This window comes from Lathyrus oleraceus, chromosome 5 (genome assembly GCF_024323335.1).
Source record: "Lathyrus oleraceus cultivar Zhongwan6 chromosome 5, CAAS_Psat_ZW6_1.0, whole genome shotgun sequence".
Classification (NCBI taxonomy): domain Eukaryota; kingdom Viridiplantae; phylum Streptophyta; class Magnoliopsida; order Fabales; family Fabaceae; genus Lathyrus; species Lathyrus oleraceus.
In genome coordinates, this window is record NC_066583.1 from 4,070,986 (window position 1) to 4,091,729 (window position 20,744).

General features: G+C 37.5%; 1 pseudogene; it reads right to left on the minus strand.

Moving 5' to 3' along the window:
- Positions 1–18,386: 18,386 nt before the first annotated feature.
- LOC127087945 (uncharacterized) lies at positions 18,387–19,836 on the minus strand (annotated as a pseudogene).
- Between the last annotated feature and the right edge of the window lie 908 nt (positions 19,837–20,744).

Sequence of the window (20,744 nt, forward strand, 5' to 3'; positions counted from 1 at the left end):
TGACGCTTTTGGACCAATCAATTCACCAACTTCTTTTGAGATTTTTACCCCCGAACTACGAGGTTTTAATCCTAATCTTTTTTAAGATGGTACGTAGGCAATGGGTTTATCCATCCAAACACAAAATGTAAATAAACTTGTATATTCTCTTCTCATCTCTTCAATCATGTTTTCACAAACAATTTTTTTTCACAAAATACCAACCTTACAACAAGTATGAAAAGGGCTCCCTAAGAGTACCTAGGATGTTTTGGGTGCTTAAAACCTTCCCATTGCATAACCAACCCCCTTACCCCGATCTCTTACATTTTTACTAGTTTTTGATTCGATAAAACTTTTAGGTTTTTGTTCGCTTTCTAACCATTCCTTTGGATAAATAGAAGTGCGGTGGCGACTCGACTTGTATGGTTTACCTTGGATTTAGTCAATATCTCTAATGGTAACGAACACCCCGCTACATTATGGATTTATGGACTTAGAGCTAGGACTTTGACCTTTACTTTGGGAAATTGTGATTTGAGACCTTGGGATCTATCTGATACCTTTGACTTCGTTATTTTGGTTTCATCTGATGCATAATTTTTCTTTAATTATTGGGCTTGCTTGAGGCTTAACCCAAAGGATGGAATTCTTCCTTGACTTATGTCACAAAGCTTGTTATCTCTTGGTTAGATCTCATCTCCTTAGTTTTTTACTTTATACTTTAGGATAGTCTCCTTTTCTCCTCTCTTTCTTTAATTTTCAAAATCATCTCCCTCTTTTCAAAAACCTTCTTCTTTTTTAAACTTGAATCACTTTATCAATAAACCTTGACTTTTGTCAAGATATTTTTCAAAACCTTTTCCTAATAAATGCTAATTCATCTTAAGCATACCCAGACCAATTTCAAAAGACTTAAAAAATGCATAACTTATTCAAATCATTTTGTGCCCTTTGTGCACTTTTTCCTTTTAAAATTTTTTCTCAAAGTTTAGACATGATTCATTTCCATAGTTGATATATAATTCTCCTATCTCCATAGCATTGATGATAATTCTTTTCCATCTCTGGGAGCTAGTGGCATACTTGTTGATTTTATCCAAGTTTGAGCCCTTCTCATAATGATGCAAAGTTCTCATACTTGTGGGTGACTAGTTGAGTATTCTCCTAAAATTGACAAAATGTTTTTTCCTAAAAAGTGAACCAAAATAAACATCTTTGCTATTTTTACCACGAATTACGAGGTTTTGATCCTCCATTGCACCTTGTTGGTACGTAGGCATGAGATTCCATAAGTCTTGGCAAACACAAAAATTAAGAAAAAAAAACTTCTTTCCTCATCTCTCCAATCATTTGCAAACAACATTTTTTCAAACTAAAATGTACATATACTAAAGGAGGTTCCCATGGAGTACCATGGATGTTTAGGGTGTTAATACCTTCCCTTTGCATAATCAACCCCCGAACCCTTATCTCTCTTTATTAATTTTGTTTTTAAACATCTTTGGGTTTTGTTAGTACTTTTTCCCTTTTCCTTTGGAAATAATAAAAGTGCGGTGGCGACTCTTTCTTTGTGAGTTAAATTAATTAATAGCTTAATCTCAAAATATTTACCGCTACAAAAAATTGGCGACTCTTGTGGGGAGTAGTCCTCAGTGGGCTTAGCCTATCCTTTTATGTGTATATATTATGTTTGTTGTTGTTTTTTATTATTTGTTATGTATGGTGCTTGGTGATCTCAGTATGGTGAGATAAGTCTTATACCCAAACTTGAGTGCTCTTACGATAGGAGGGTGGAATAGTCTTGTTTGGCTTACGTGGAGTTAATCCTTAATAAGCTGACTTGAGATCCCCCGTTCAATGGACGCCCCTTTGGGATTGCTGATGTCACGCGAGTATTCGTAGTTGGCATTACTTTTTCCAACCTGGGAGCCCGAGAAGCTGATGACCTTAGAACCCTTAACCCATCTTTTCCTTTTAGGATGTAGTGTGGTGGTTATTCAGGTGTAGACTTGAATTAGTTGTTACACGATACTACACTCAGACGAGTTTTTCTTGAGAATATTATTAGTTGGCGAGTGTTTACTGTGGAAATTGGTAAACAACCGCTAGTCCTCCCTAAGCCTAAGACTAAGGGTTACTTGCAGGATCAACCAGTTGATCCTAAGACATGTGCTAATGTAACTAGGTAACTTGTTCACTTCGACGGACTATTAACTTTGTGAGAAACGGCTTCTGACAAAATAATGAACAAGCAAAGGTTTTTGCACACAAAATGATGATGCTATAGACTATGGGTGACTCGTGACCGACAACGTATAACATTCAAAAGACACATACAACAAACGTGCTTTTGGTGAATTCTATTATCGTAATAGAATTAGTGTCGACGGTGTAGACGACAACATAAAAGGAAAATTCAAACGTAACGAAATTAAAACAAAGTGTTCAACGGGAACAATTGAAAAATAAGGAAATTGCATTAAAGTAACTGTGGTGATTCACGTACATTAGCACTCTTGAAAACTCTTGCTTCCTCACGCTGGGAATGTGAAGTTTTTTTTACAAGTGATTTTGGTACAAAGTGAACACCCCAGAGTCCTCTGTGGGATCCCCTGTTTATAATGAACTAAAGAGACTGTCTACAGGCAAAACTACTCAAAAAATAATTGTCTGTGGACAGACGTCGTGTTACACGATCTAAAAACTGCTCCATATCTTTGGCGCTCGTTTTCCTTGTAACTGCTAGTCATTTTGAATTTCAAACTTATCCCGCTCAAGTATTTATGTCGACACCATCCCCTATGTGTCCGGTACAATCAAGAATTTCTTAAGTCCCAATCTCTGGTTTAGTCGACATAATGGATTTCGACCAAACTTGCTTCTTCCTCCGATTTCATCTTCTGGTAACTTGTGGTTTTCCCAGCTCTTGCTTATCTTGGACTCAGCTTTTCTTTCAAACATCCCCTTGGTGAGGTATAATCCTTAAATCCATAAGGCGCTTTAATTAATTACGCCTTCAACATGCCTTACTAATTTCTTGTGGTAACAAAATGCCCCCCAGAGATGCCATTTTCGAATGTCGACTTTTTATGAGATAATGGCGTCTTTGATATGTCAACTTGCTCCTTACTGTTTCCACTTCTACTTGGTGGTACAACTATTTGTCCCACGCTGCTGATGTCATCTAATCATGACAAACATCTCCTTTTTCTCTCGAGACTCACAAAATCACGTCTCCATCACTTCACGTCTTTATGACGGGGACGTGTCTCCACTCACAACTGCTCCTTCGCCTCCACGTGTCTACAGATGTGGGAACATGGGTACATGCATCAGAAAAAGAAAATCAAACGTCCATTTTTTCCTTTTCTTAGGGTTTAAACTCCTATAAAACCCTTGTTTCTTCTTCTTCTTTCTCTTTTTTCGCTTTTCATCTTTTCCCTCTGCTTCAGCAAACGAAAACGAACAAAACTCCTTTCTTCTTCAAACCTTCAACTTCTTCCATGGCCAGCTCAAACAAAAACAAAATAATCCCCCCCCCCCCCCGCTGCGAAGCTCACGCAACTACTCACCATTGATGGCAAGGAATATGTTCCTGAACCTCCTTTTGCTGAAGAAAAAGCCAAAATCTGGCGTTCTCAGGTATTAATCTCTTTCTCCCTATCTAACAAATCTCTAGCATTCTTAGGTCCACTCCTAGAGAATCGTCAACCTGAGATAACTAAGAAAAATTCCTTTTTTCCTACCAGTCATCTTTCTGAACCACTAGTTTCTTCTCAAAAACCTTTCTCCCTTCATTATGTCGAAAGGAACTTTAGAACTTCTCCTCCCAAGAACTGTCCTAAGTTTTGTGCTTGGATGGATCGTTTAGAGGCAGAGAAAATCGACCACTGGAAACGAATAAGTATATATACCCTTTTGCAGATTGCCCGTTGTGCCCCCCCTCAAACCCGTGGCATGTTGTTGGCTGCCCTCCAATTCTGGGAAAGTTCGACCAACTCCTTTCATACGAAGTGTGGCATGATTACGCCGACACTTTTAGATATTGCTGCCATTACAGGCCTAAAACCGACCAGCGAAGTCTTCGACTGTGAAGCCGTAGCACCAATCTCTCTAAAGTTTGTCTTTGGTGATTCTCGCAAACCGACATACAATAACTTCATTGATCATCATGCTACATCTTCGGTCCCTGTGACCACTGAAGAGCATGTAGCCTTTCTAACTCTTCGGCTGTCTCGCTTTGTGTTTTGCTCTAGATCAATGCAGATAGCTAAACACTTTGCTCTCCTGGCAACTCAGCTACACCAAGAGCGTGACATTGCTCTTGGGCAATTAATACTGGCCTCTCTTTACGATTCTTTAATTGAGGTCGTCTGCCAAATCAAACTCCTTGACCCTGAGAACTCAAAAAAGAAGAATGTCTTGGCTCACGGTCCCTTTTGGTTCCTACAATTGTGGCTCAATGCCACTTTTTCTAAAGATATAATGTCTCATGGGATGAGAAGGGTCGCGTGTCCCCCAGAAGAGTAACACCTTCTTTGGAAGCGACTGATCCCTCTGACCCCTATCGACAAAACCTTTCCGGATGTCAAGGTGTTTCGCCTTTTGTTTGACATTATGTTAACTCGCACCGACTTTCACCCCTCTATGGCTCCTTTCAGTAGTCAGACTGAAGTTCCTGAATGGCTCACCAGGGCTTTCCCTCCGACTGAAGATGAACACAAGAATAAAACTTTTGTTATCTGGAGATGCTTTCTGGTCCCCCAGTTTCTGTCGGCTATAGTATCCGGCGCCAACCCTGGACTAGTTGCTTACCAACCCAACTTGGTAGCCAGACAATTTGGACTTTGTCAGTTTATTCCCAAGTCCCTGTTTTCTTCTCTCGACATACTCACAAACATCCTTTGTGATAGGCCCTTGAGTATGGTCAAAGAAGATGTTGAGGCCCTTTAGGAAAAACGACCAAGGCTCCATTCCATCCTGTTTCAACCAGCCTTCCTCTGTACCAAAGAATTTGATGATTGGTGGAAATCATATCTTGCTGCTTACGTTGGTGCTCCTAAGGCCAAATTATGTGAACTAACTCAGGCTCTTGTCCATTTGCAGGCGAAATCAAACAAGTGTAAGGCTCTCCATATCAAACAACTTCAAGCTTTCCAGAAATATTTCCAAGTTGTGTATCGACCTAATAATCTTCGTCGGACCATTTCTGAGGCCGCTGCCGAATTAAAGGAGAAGGTAACCTACATGATCCCAAAGCTTAAAATTCCTGGTTACGCGAAAGACAAGTATCTTTACGCCCTTCATTTCAGAAACATCAGATTCCCTCCTTTTCCATCTAGCCCATTGGCTTTGGCCTTCGGCTCTTTAGTTCCATATTGGTATTATTGTCCCTTTCAGACTTGCAAAATTCTTATAAGAAAAAGGCCGACAAAGTGGTACCGACGAAGCATTATCTGCCCAACTACTCAGGGCCACTTCATATTGATCCTCAATATATTAGAGTGTGCGATACCATGCAAATTAAAACACTTTTCTAGAAAGTTGGCACCTCTTTTTATTTAGATTCTGTTGCTTACTTGATTTTCTATGTTTTCTTTACAACAATCCCCATAGACCCTGTGGATCCCGCTTCTGTCGATGAACCTATCATTTCGACAGAAAAGACTCAGGTTCGCATCTGGCTGATTTTCCGTTTTCTTTTACTTTGGTATATATTCTTAACTGTCATTTCCACTCTTGCAGGCTACTCCTGAGAAGTCTTCTGATGATGATGAACAACCCATTTTCCAAGTTTTTAAAAAATTCAGTTCTTCAGTATGCCACTATATGCAGCAATCTCATTCAACCTTGTGATTTCTCTAAGAAAACAATACATGGCTTCTAACCTTTTACCTATGTGCAGGGTCAACCACGTTCGATAGATCTGCCTGTCCCTTCCCCTCAGTCCAAGAAATCCAAAAAACATAAGCGTTCCGCTGCCACAGGACCTGAGGTATTTCTTGTCGGCTTTTCCGATCTTCTGACTAGAATATCTGCTTATAACCTCTCTTCCTGTCTTCAGCCGACTCCACACCCGACTCAGTCATCTCCTCAACAATCCCACAAATCCAAAGGCCACCAGGGCCATAAAAGGAAGAAGCATGATTCTCCCTCTAAAGGTGGTGAGGCAAAAAAGAGAAAACAACACAAAGTGCTCACGACTCCCCAACCTGAGGTTGGTGCCGCTCCCATCACTACCGAGGCTCCTTCTTCTATAAACGCTGACACTATTGTGGTCGACACGTCTATCCTCAATATGGTCTCTGATCCAGCTGTGGGGACTTCAAAACTGACCAACATCCATGTTGCTGCTATCTTGGAGGAAGGGACTCTGGACCTTCTTCTTCATACACCGACACAGGTAATCACTTGTTTTACTATCTTTTTCCCTGAATTGTTGGACTTTTCTTACAAACATCCTTTTACTCTAAAATAGGTTGATGCTTCTGGTGATCAACCTCACCATGTTGTTGACTATACTCCCTTGTCGATGACTTCTTCTCCATCTCACCAAGAAACCTATGTCGACAATGCTGGTGAGTTCACTAACTCCCCTACCCAGACTAGTGATAGTGATTCCGGTTCAGTCACTAGCCCTGTGACGCACACGGGTTCCAGTTCGACTAGTTCTGACTTTAGTCTTTCTTCAGCTTCCTTGACTTTGCAGGATTCAAGGGGACAAGGAAATGTTGGCATCCCAGAAATCCAGTCTCCTCAAACTGTGCCTTTACTAACTAATTCCCCTTCATCTTCCCAGGCACTGGCAATAAAGCCTTTTGCTCCAGAAGCAATTGCTAGGCATCGTAGCCTAGTAAGATCACGTGATACTTCTTCAGATTCTGAGAAGTTTCACCAACTCCATTATGAGAAGATGGGTCTTGAAGCGACAAAGGTCAAAGCTCTGATGGACAGGGTTCGTTTTTACGCCTTGAATCCGGATCTATCCCATGTGCTTCTGAATGAACCTGCTGTCGGCCCAGAACTCTTGCATGTGCTTGCCCAACTCAAGGAGCTTCACCTTTCTGAGTATGCTAAGTGTGTGATGGCCACATTTGAAAAACTTTTGGTTCCCATGCTGAGTCATATCGACAACGTTAGGGAAAATGAACACCAAATTGAAACTACAGAGGCCTTTGTGAAGGATAAATGGGAACTGGTGACGAAAGCCGATGAAGAAGTTACCAAATTGCTGGGAATGATTGAGAAGAATAAGAAGGAATTGGCCCCTAAACAAACAAGATCTATTGAGATACGCCTCCAAATTGATGACCTTCGACGTCAAATTGTTGCTCTAGACCGTGAATTGGGGTCAATTACTGAGGAAGAATCCCGCATTGTTAACAAGGTTGTGAAGCCAGCCCAAGATACTGTTGAGCAAACCACCACATATGCCTTGGCCATAGCTGAAGAACTCTCCAAAGTTGAAAAGAAAGTTGAACAGCTTAGGGTCCAGGCCGACAACTTTGAACCTCAGTCTCTGCAGTACAATCTTGAGCTTCAATCATTTCAATATAGATTCGGAAAATTTTAGCCATTTTTATTTTGATGTAATATTTGAACAATGGCTTTTGCCAACTTTTATGCCACTACTTTATTTTCCAGCACTGTGTATGTTTAATTTTCTGTGCTCTTGTAGTTGGTTTCAAACATAGTTTTCTCCAACCTAATTTATTCGACATCCATTTAGCCTATCGAAATCTTGACCTCTTAAAGGAGAGGCCTATACTTTTTTAAGTATTTTCCATTTACCCTTAAGATTCGTCTATCTGGTGCCAACTCTTCGACCTCGTAGGCGTTATTAGAGAAAACCTACAAGACCTTAAACGGTCCTTCCCAATTTGGGGACCATTTGCCCAAGACTCTATCATTTTTATCCATAGGCAAAATCACTCTCCAAACTAACTCGCTGACAGCAAACATTTTGCCCTTCACCTTCTTATTGTAGGCTCTAGCGACTTTTTCTTTCTGCCTTTGTAATGAATTCAAGGCTAACATTCTTTCCTCATCTAACTCGACCAGTTCGTCTGCCATCATGCTCCAATAATCTTCAGAAGGTATTTCATGTTGCCTTTGGATTCTGACTGCATGAACCTGAATCTCTACCGGTAACACTGCATCGTGCCCATATACCAATCGAAACAGAGTTGTTCCGGTCGCTTCTTTTGGCGATGTTCGACATGCCCATAAAGCTTGATCTAACGTCTTATGCCAATTTCTTGGCTTCTTGCCTACATGTTTCTTTATTAGGCTAATGATCACTTTATTGGTCGTTTTGACTTGGCCATTTGCCTGTGCGTAATATGGGGTAGATGTCAATAATTTGATTCCCATCTCTTTTGTAAAATCTTGCATCTTTCGACCAGTAAAAACTGACCCTTGGTCGGTTGTAATTGTTTCTGGGATACCAAATCTGCATATGATGTGCCTTTGGACAAACTCTATCACAACCTCTTGATCCACATTTGTCAATGCTACGGCTTTGACCCATTTTATGAAATAGTCGATACCGACCAAAACATACCTTTGCTGTTTCGATGAAGCTGGTTTTATTTCTCCAATCACATCCAATGCCTACCCTCGAAAAGGCTAGGGCTTCACAATTGTATGCAACTCGCTTGCAGGCATATGCTGTATACCCCCCTGTAACTGGCATTCCTGACAACTTTTAGCAAATTCAATGCAATCTTTCAACATTGAAGGCCCATAAACTCCTGAGTGCATCAAAAGCCATTTCATCTTCAGTCCCGCTTGATGCGCCCCACACGCTCTACTATGTACACTTGACACAGCCACATATGCCTCACTTTCTCCAAGGCACTTTAGCAAAACTCCTTCAATTGTCTTTTTGAACAATTCATCATTCACCAGGGCATAGCTGAGGGCCCTATATTTTACCTTTCGATTTGTCGACCCTATAGGATTACGTAAATAATTGACTAACAGCTTGCCCCAATCATTTTCTCCCCCTTCGTTGACGGTCAGAATTTCAAAATGATATCTATCTACAGCTCCTAACTTTATAATCGACAAATCTGATGGTGATAACAATGTTGCTCGTACCTTCTCTCTTACTTGAACCTCTTCTTCATTCTGGTCTTTCGACGCTTTATACCCTGAAGCTTCCTGTGCCAAATCATTTGCTCTCTGATTCTCTTTCCGTGGTATATGCTGGAGGCTTACTTGCTCAAATCTCTTGAGTAGTCTAATGGTAATCACAAAATACATGATTAAATTTTCTTTGACACACCTGTATTCTTTTGATACCTGTTTAATTACTAACTCAGAGTCTTCCATAATTTCGACATTCCTTGCCCCCAATTCTAGCAGAAGTTCAAGTTCTGTGATCAAAGATTCATATTCTGCTTCATTGTTTGTGCATACTCCTTCAATTTTGTATTTGAACTTTACTGGAATTCCATCTGGAGAAATTATGACTCCCCCCATCCCAGATACGTTCTTATGTCTTGAACCGTCGAAGTACAATCTCCATGGCACTATGTCTACATAATTTTGAGCCATTTCGACCATTGAATGGTCGACCAGGAAATCTGCCACCACTTGCCCTTTCATCGCTTTTAAGGGCACGTACGTTAGAGAATACTCAGTTAACGCCAAATCCCATTTACCAATTCGACTATGCAAAATTGGTTTAGACAACATGTGCTTAATAATATCAAAGTGAGAAGATACATACACATCAACCGGCTTAATATATTATTTTAGTTTCATACAAGAAAAATACAAGCATAGACACAGTTTCTCTATATCATTATACCTAGTTTCAGGATCATTAAGCATTCGACTAAGGTAATGCATAGGTCTTTCGACACTTTTTTCATCCTCTTGGACTAACATACTTCCTATAGTCGATTCTGAAGCTGCAATATACAACCTCATTGGCCTATTCCTAACAGGAGGGGCCAGTACTGGAGGCTTAATCAAATACTCTTTAATTTTGTTGAAAGCCTCTTGATGCTCTTCTTGCCACTTAAAGTCCTCATTCTTCAGTCGAAGGAGTGGTGCAAAAGCTTTAGTTTTACCACTTAAATTGGATATAAATCTTCTAAGAAAATTTATCTTGCCCAACAAAGATTGAAGTTCCTTTTTGGTTGACGGAGGCTTGACGTCCATAATGGATTTTGTTTTTCTTTGGTTTACTTCAATACCTTTTTTATGCACCACAAAGCCAATGAAATCACCCGCCTGCACACAAAAAGCACACTTTAATGGATTCATTTTCAATCCACATTTTCTCATTCTTACAAAGGCCTTTCGGAGATGTTCGACATGAGTAAGTCGACAATTTGATTTTATCACGATATCATCAATGTATACTTGCATGAAATCTTCAATAAAATCATGGAACACTGAGTTCATTACCCTATGATATGTCGCTCCGACATTTTTCAGGCCGAATGGCATGACAACCCACTCATATGTACCTAAGGCTCCTGGGCATCGAAACGCCGTCTTTGGCACATCTTCATCTGCAATAAAAATTTGGTTATATCCAGAATAACTGTAACACCCCTTTTTCTACCCCAAAATATTTAACATATAATCAGAGTAAATAAGCACGCATATAAACAAAAGGGCGTCACATCGATGTTTTCAAAAACTAAAAGCTTTCAAAAACCAACAATACACCTGGTCATTTAAAATAATACATCTCAATTATCATGAATATTCAAGCATATGCGTTCGCAGCGGAAAATAAAGAATACTCATGTATTTCATAAAATGATCCATGTCCCATACCATGATCATCTCTCAACAATCATCTCAAGATAACATAACTCAAGTAATAACATACTGCATCTCCAATGAGATATGAGTTCGATACTACCAATCTACCCAGTGTTACATGACCAGATCATTGACTCATTACCTAATCGTCAAACTAAAATACGGAAACTCTCCAGCTAATCTCGAGCGAGCTACCGTCCTCTTACTTCAGTGATACTACTCTGGAGTATCTGCACGATACCCATGTAAAGGTAACATTCAAACAGAAAGGGTGAGAATTCAAATCATTATGAAATAGCATAATAAGGCACAATGATTAAATCAACAATTAAAGGAATTCATCACACCTTGGATAATCATGTCAATAATATTAACCAACATTTATTTCACATGTTTCAAACATACATTAATACCCAAGAAGTTAATACTAAAATTCAATGCAATATTCTCAAATATACACATAATCACAATTATCACATAATCACATATTTCACTAAGTTAAGTATCCAAACATCACCAAATTCAATTACCATATCTCATACACACATCACAATCACAACCATGCAAACATTCAACTATCACATGACTCTAATGTGACTCAATGCAAGACATGTGACTCTATGCATGTGGTACCATCTACTACCTCGCCTATTTCCATTAAGGATCAACGAGTGCTCATCTACCTCGCCTATTTCCAATTCAGGATCAACGAGTGCTACATCTACCTCACCTGTTTCCAATTAGGATCAATGAGTGCTACATCTACCTCACCTATTTCCAATTAAGGATCAATGAGTGCTCATGTGAACCCACAGTTTCACCACTTCCACAATGAAGTCGACCATGCTATGAATGAATGCACACATACCAACACATATGCAATTAAGATCATCTCTACCATCTTAACATCCCACATATCACCATAACTCAACTCTATAAATTATCCACCAATGGTACATATACACATTCATAACAACATATCATCCATAATTACATATACACATTCATAACAATATATCATTCACAATCCACCAATGATACATATACACATTCATAACAATATATCATTCATAATTATGCATCACACCATTCATCATGCAATAACCAATTCATGTTACCACATGAATAATATCAATAAATAACAACAACTCATCAACATCTTAACATCATCGACATAACAACATAATTATCACGCAATCATATTACAACAATGCAACGATTCATCAACCAACCGTATAACCCAATATATTTATCAATACAGTAGGCATGTGAATATTATTAAAACATATTAACAATCAATACCATGTTTTAGGTATGAGCATTAGCTTTCTAACGCTTCAAACGCCACCAAAATCGGACTTACGAGTTAAAAGTTATGATCAAAACCGTGCACGAAGGCATTACTAAAAGTTGTTGTTTATTAAATTTTCCAACATAATTTTCATCTTCTTCAACCCCCAGAACATCCATGAAATAATCTCCAAAATTATTTTATTCCTGAAACAAAGTTATAGCCCTCTGTTTCAGCTATCCAACGCTTCGAACGGCACTCGATTTGGACTTACGGATCAAAAGTTATGACCAAAACGATTTCGACAATAAAACATAAAAACAGGCCGCGAGTGTGACGGACAGCATGCAGAATTTTCCGCGGTTTTCATCGTTGGAGTACTTCCGGACCTCCGATTTCAATTCCGTAAAAAACCAAACGTTCAGAAAATTATAACTCACACAATACTCCAAATATATAACATTAATTTGCAATTTTAACACAATCAATCACCACAATCAAGCATAATCATCAAACCTAACAATCCTAAAATCATGCAAATTAGGGATTTTAACGAAACATACATCTACTCATTGACCCAATCATACTAACCAATAATAATAAGGATTCCCCCTTACCTCTTCAATTTGATGGAAACCCTAGCTCTTCTCTTTACTTTTCCTCTCCTCTTTCTCTATTGCCTTCAATGTTCAAATGAATTCTAATTCTCACTCTCCTCACCTCTTACTATTTATATTAGTATTCTAGTTGGGCTTAAATCATGACATCCATCTAATTTAATTACTAGGCCCAATAATACCTAATATTTAAATGTCTCTATTTAATTCAAATAAATTAAACTAACACCATATATCCACTAAGTTAATTAATTCAATTATTCATGATATCTCCTATCAACTAAATAATTAATTAATACACCAATTCAATTAATATAATCAATAACTATACTACCTCACAACCGATTAATTACTTAACACTCCAAATAATTAAATATAATATAATAATAATATACGAACTAATTACTAAAATTGGGTTGTTACAACTCTCCCCCACTTAAAAGATTTTCGTCCTCGAAAATTCACCTCAAACGAACAACTCCGGATACGATTCCCTCATCTTATCCTCGAGTTCCCAAGTAATATTGCCATTGGTGACTCCGCCCCATATCACTTTTACCAAAGCAATTTCCTTACCACGAAGCTTCTTCACTTCTCGATCTTCTCTAATCTCATCAAGAATGCCACACGTAAGCTTCAACATACCAAGCTTAACACACGAAGACGTCGCTTAACATAACTAAACAACCTGGCCGGACAGACCGACCTGCTCTTATACCACTAATGTAACACATTAGTGACTATTGACCAACTGGTCGACCAGGCTCTGATACCACTAATGTAACACCCCTTTTTCTACCCCAAAATATTTAACATATAATCAGAGTAAATAAGCACGCATATAAACAAAAGGGCGTCACATCGACGTTTTCAAAAACTAAAAGCTTTCAAAAACCAACAATACACCTAGTCATTTAAAATAATACATCTCAATTATCATGAATATTCAAGCATATGCGTTCGCAGCGGAAAATAAAGAATACTCGTGTATTTCATAAAATGATCCATGTCCCATACCACGATCATCTCTCAACAATCATCTCAAGATAACATAACTCAAGTAATAACATACTGCATCTCCAATGAGATATGAGTTCGATACTACCAATCTACCCAGTGTTACATGACCAGAGCATTGACTCATTACCTAATCGTCAAACTAAAATGCGGAAACTCTCCAGCTAATCTCGAGCGAGCTACCGTCCTCTTACTTCAGTGATACTACTCTGGAGTATCTGCACGATACCCATGTAAAGGTAACATTCAAACAGAAAGGGTGAGAATTCAAATCATTATGAAATAGCATAATAAGGCACAATGATTAAATCAACAATTAAAGGAATTCATCACACCTTGGATAATCATGTCAATAATATTAACCAACATTTATTTCACATGTTTCAAACATACATTAACACCCAAGAAGTTAATACTAAAATTCAATGCAATATTCTCAAATATACACATAATCACAATTATCACATAATCACATATTTCACTAAGTTAAGTATCCAAACATCACCAAATTCAATTACCATATCTCATACACACATCACAATCACAACCATGCAAACATTCAACTATCACATGACTCTAATGTGACTCAATGCAAGACATGTGACTCTATGCATGTGGTACCATCTACTACCTCGCCTATTTCCATTAAGGATCAACGAGTGCTCATCTACCTCGCTTATTTCCAATTCAGGATCAACGAGTGCTACATCTACCTCACCTGTTTCCAATTAGGAACAATGAGTGCTACATTTACCTCACCTATTTCCAATTAAGGATCAATGAGTGCTCATGTGAACCCACAGTTTCACCATATCCACAATGAAGTCGACCATGCTATGAATGAATGCACACATACCAACACATATGCAATTAAGATCATCTCTACCATCTTAACATCCCACATATCACCATAACTCAACTCTATAAATTATCCACCAATGGTACATATTACACATTCATAACAACATATCATCCACAATTACATATACACATTCATAACAATATATCATTCACAATCCACCAATGATACATATACACATTCATAACAATATATCATTCATAATTATGCATCACACCATTCATCATGCAATAACCAATTCATGTTACCACATGAATAATATCAATAAATAACAACAACTCATCAACATCTTAACATCATCGACATAACAACATAATTATCACGCAATCATATTACAACAATGCAACGATTCATCAACCAAACGTATAACCCAATATATTTATCAATACAGTAGGCATGTGAATATTATTAAAACATATTAACAATCAATACCATGTTTTAGGTATGAGCAGTAGCTTTCTAACGCTTCAAACGCCACCAAAATCGGACTTACGAGTTAAAAGTTATGATCAAAATCGTGCACGAAGGCATTACTAAAAGTTGTTGTTTATTAAATTTTCCAACATAATTTTCATCTTCTTCAACCCCCAGAACGTCCATGAAATAATCTCCAAAATTGTTTTATTCCTGAAACAAAGTTATAGCCCTCTGTTTCAGCTATCCAACGCTTCGAACGACACTCGATTTGGACTTACGGATCAAAAGTTATGACCAAAACGATTTCGACAATAAAACATAAAAACAGGCCGCGAGTGTGACGGACAGCATGCAGAATTTTCCGCGGTTTTCATCGTTGGAGGACTTCCGGACCTCCGATTTCAATTCCGTAAAAAACCAAACGTTCAGAAAATTATAACTCACACAATACTCCAAATATATAACATTAATTTTCAATTTTAACACAATCAATCACCACAATCAAGCATAATCATCAAAACCTAACAATCCTAAAATCATGCAAATTAGGGATTTTAACGAAACATACATCTACTCATTGACCCAATCATACTAACCCATAATAATAAGGATTCCCCCTTACCTCTTCAATTTGATGGAAACCCTAGCTCTTCTCTTTACTTTTCCTCTCCTCTTTCTCTATTGCCTTCATTGTTCAAATGAATTCTAATTCTCACTCTCCTCACCTCTTACTATTTATATTAGTATTCTAGTTGGGCTTAAATCATGACATCCATCTAATTTAATTACTAGGCCCAATAATACCTAATATTTAAATGTCTCTATTTAATTCAAATAAATTAAACTAACACCATATATCCACTAAGTTAATTAATTCAATTATTCATGATATCTCCTATCAACTAAATAATTAATTAATACACCAATTCAATTAATATAATCAATAACTATACTACCTCACAACCGATTAATTACTTAACACTCCAAATAATTAAATATAATATAATAATAATATACGAACTAATTACTAAAATTGGGTTGTTACAACTCTCCCCCACTTAAAAGATTTTCGTCCTCGAAAATTCACCTCAAACGAACAACTCCGGATACGATTCCCTCATCTTATCCTCGAGTTCCCAAGTAATATTGCCATTGGTGACTCCGCCCCATATCACTTTTACCAAAGCAATTTCCTTACCACGAAGCTTCTTCACTTCTCGATCTTCTCTAATCTCATCAAGAATGCCACACGTAAGCTTCAACACACCAAGCTTAACACACGAAGACGTCGCTTAACATAACTAAACAACCTGGCCGGACAGACCGACCTGCTCTTATACCACTAATGTAACACATTAGTGACTATTGACCAACTGGTCGACCAGGCTCTGATACCACTAATGTAACACCCCTTTTTCTAGCCCAAAATATTTAACATATAATCAGAGTAAATAAGCACGCATATAAACAAAAGGGCGTCACATCGACGTTTTCAAAAACTAAAAGCTTTCAAAAACCAACAATACACCTAGTCATTTAAAATAGTACATCTCAATTATCATGAATATTCAAGCATATGCGTTCGCAGCGGAAAATAAAGAATACTCGTGTATTTCATAAAATGATCCATGTCCCATACCACGATCATCTCTCAACAATCATCTCAAGATAACATAACTCAAGTAATAACATACTGCATCTCCAATGAGATATGAGTTCGATACTACCAATCTACCCAGTGTTACATGACCAGAGCATTGACTCATTACCTAATCGTCAAACTAAAATACGGAAACTCTCCAGCTAATCTCGAGCGAGCTACTGTCCTCTTACTTCAGTGATACTACTCTGGAGTATCTGCACGATACCCATGTAACACTACAACAAACAAGACCTTAGACAACGCTTTTTTTAGCCTTAGACAGCGCTTTAAAGCGCTGTCTAAACCTCCGCTGCTAAAGGTTTAGACAGCGCTTTTTTAAATCTTAAAAGCGCTGTCTAAGCCCCCCCCCCCTTAGACAGCGCTTTGGCCAAAAGCGCTTTATAAGACCCTCTTATTTTAAATTTTTTAGGTATACCTTAGACAGCGCTTCTGAAAAGCGCTGTCTAAGCCCCACCCCCTTAGACAGCGCTTTGGCCAAAAGCGCTTTCTAAGACCCTCCTATTTTAATTTTTTTAGGTATACCTTAGACAGCGCTTTTCAAAAAGCGCTGTCTAAGCCCCCCCCTTAGACAGCGCTTTTGCCTAAAGCGCTTTCTAATCCCCCCTTAGACAGCGCTTTTTACAAAAGCGCTGTCTAAGGTATACGAAAATTTTTGAAGCTTTTGTTTTAAACCACATTTTTTCCAGGTTTATAAACCAGAATTTCTACCTGTTTTCAACCAGATTTTGACAGACAATTATCACATTTTATATATGCCATTTTGGCCTTTTTTCTACCAATTTTTGGCTAACAAATATATATATATACCAATTCAAACCAATTTTGCCTTAAATGTATCAAAATATATACAAATTTATGAACACATTTACAAGTCATTACATATACTACAAATGTACACATTAATTACACAAATTTATGAACAAACATTGAGCTCTATCATGAATTGACACCACTCCTCTTTGATTTCGTCCACTTGATCCTTTGTATAAAATGCACACTTGAATTCCTCAAAGTACTACATAATAATATAACATATTTTAAATTAATTCCAACTATTTAATTATATGAGATATGTGTAAATATAAAAATAACTCATAAGTTAGAAATACATACATCGGTGGGAATCTTTAATCGGCCCAAAGCAAGAGTATCTCGCATAAACCTCAACATGAAATACCCGCAATCTATTTGATTACGTTGTTGAGGACACTACATATGAAAAAAAAAATATGGATTATAAATCCTAAGTTTTATCAAGTGTCATCACTAATATAATAAAAAATGTGGTAATTAAAAATATACCGCCACTTTAATCCATGTAATGGAGTTGGCGCCCCTCCTTGAGGTTTGGATATCTCGTTGGGCCCGAAAAGCTTGTAGGACGCTAATAAAATAAAAATGAAGCAATTAGAACAATTCACATAAACTAAGAAAAATTTTGAACATTCTCACTTACGTGTCAATTAGGACCTTCATATCCGGGTATGTTGTCCAATCATTTCCTAACGAGTCAAGATAATACACAATTTCTCGGATAGGATTGATTGCGAGCAACAACCAATGTCCACTGTAATGATTAGGCAAATGTTAGACGGTAACTTGGAAAATAATTATAATAGATGAATTTAGAATGAAATGCTAACCTGGTATTAACATACCGCAAGAATGAAAATAATTATAATGTCTCTGGGATATTAACCCGGTATATAATATTAGCATAAAACAACCATGTAACTCTCTTAATAACACCATTCATGAAAGGACGTACCTAGTAGGGTTACGAGAAGGAGCCCAAAGTACACATATCACCAGCAAGAGAGTATATGAAAGCAGGGACCAAAAGGCGGGAATAATCCAAGCAATTTGCCACAACTCACTTAGAGGATCAGTTGCATTGAAGTACAGCTGGTTAACCACAGTAACAAATGATCATTAGCAATATTATCTCTAATTTATTTAATTTTAAAAAATGCTTAAATGATAATCAATTGCATCTCTAAAATTGTTTATTCCAATGCATCAGATATCTTTTACAAAAACTACCTCAAAGCCAATCCATGCAATGGACAGTAGCACAGACACTGCCAGGGTATTTGTAAATTTTCTGTAGATCTCCAGCTTAGCTAAGTTTCTCCTTGTCTACACCCAAGAATAAATAGAAAATGAGAATAAGTAGAAATAGTATGCCTAACTTACGTATTTTCAAAAGGGTCCATAAAATGCCCCTATTCCACATTATATACACCTTAAACCTTGGTAAACAACTATTTCTTTCCCAAAAAAGAAACACAACCCAAACAGAGATTAGTGGCAGTGGTTAATTGGTTATTATTACAATCATAAAACAGCACTGAAGAATATGGAAAGGAAGTGAAATTGGTAATTGCCTGCAGTTTCTCCAAGGTTTTAGACAAGGAAGAGAAGATCCATAGAATGAAGCATGAGTCAAGGCAAACAACAGGGAGTACCAACAGCAACTTAGATTTCCCAGAGAAGTCATTGATGAGCCTCGAAAGTGTCTTCTTAACAGAGGTGAAAGTAACCGCCCATATGGTAATTCCCATAGGCCTACTACCAGTAACATTGAAATTGGCATACTAAAAATACCATAAAGCCATCTCACACATTCCAAGAGCAATAACAGCAGTAATGTGGTAGTGAAGGTGAACATGAATAATATCCTTCTCTTTCCAAAACTGAAGAAACCTCAAAAACCATAGAAGACCAAGTAACAGATAAGCCAAAGACATGAAACCGTAAAGGGTCATAAGAGGTGCCATTTTACCAGGAAGATAACCATTAGGATTTCTCCATACAGTTTTTCCTGTAACAGTAGTCCCTTTCAGGTTAGGATCACAAAACATGAAGTAAAGATAATACATCCCAGTAGCATTGATTTCAACAGTTTGAAGATCCATATGAGCAACTTCACTGATTCCTCGGAAGAAGGTTTTGATCCGTTTGGGAAAGTCAGGATTATCAGGATTATTATGAATGATAACTTCACCAACATTACAGTTATATTCTTTAGCAAGATCAGGGGTACAACAAATTAAATCAGACTTGGGATTAAAATAGAACCCACCGATTCTGTTTCTGTCTTTAACTTCAAGAATAATTGCTTTAACAAGACCAGTATGGGTTTGCATTTGGCCATAGGAGATAGCAGATTCTCTGGGTCTGTTGAACGACATTGTTTCGAACCTGAATTGAATTGAAAAGAATGAAACCTAAACCCTAACCCTAATCTAACCGTAATAGTGAGTGAAAAGAAAAGAGTGTGAGATTGGTAATACCTGATGAAAGACGAAGAAGAGGAGAAAATAGCTTCTGTTCCGGCGTGGAAGAAGAAAGCGTTGGAACGGTGAGTGAAGGGTTCGTTGTTGTAGTGATGAATTGAAGCATTGACGTTTACAAGAATGGTAAGAAAGAGTGCATAATAGATCAAGTTCACACTCTTGAACCCCATCATCGTCATCATCATCAGAATGAAGAAAGAGAAAAATGAGAGAGCATCGATAGTAGTAACAAGTTAGGTTGAGTAAACGTTAAGTTGACTGTGATTCTGGATTCATCTCTCACTCACCTCGTCTCAACCTTTTGGTTTTAATTTTTTTTTTAATTTAAAGACTTTAGACAGCGCTTTTGGTTTTAATTTTTTTTTAATTTAAAGACTTTAGACAGCGCTTTATCAAAAGCGCTGACTAAGGTCTATATTTAAAAGCGCTTTCATTATTTTTTTGGAACATTTTCCGTGTTTTATTTTAATTTTAACCTTAGACAGCGCTTTCTTTTAAAAGCGCTGTCTAAGCGCTGTCTAAGATGCGCTGGTAAAAGTCATTTTTGGCGTAGTGTAAAGGTAACATTCAAACAGAAAGGGTGAGAATTCAAATCATTATGAAATAGCATAATAAGGCACAATGATTAAATCAACAATTAAAGGAATTCATCACACCTTGGATAATCATGTCAATAATATTAACCAACATTTATTTCACATGTTTCAAACATACATTAATACCCAAGAAGTTAATACTAAAATTCAATGCAATATTCTCAAATATACACATAATCACAATTATCACATAATCACATATTTCACTAAGTTAA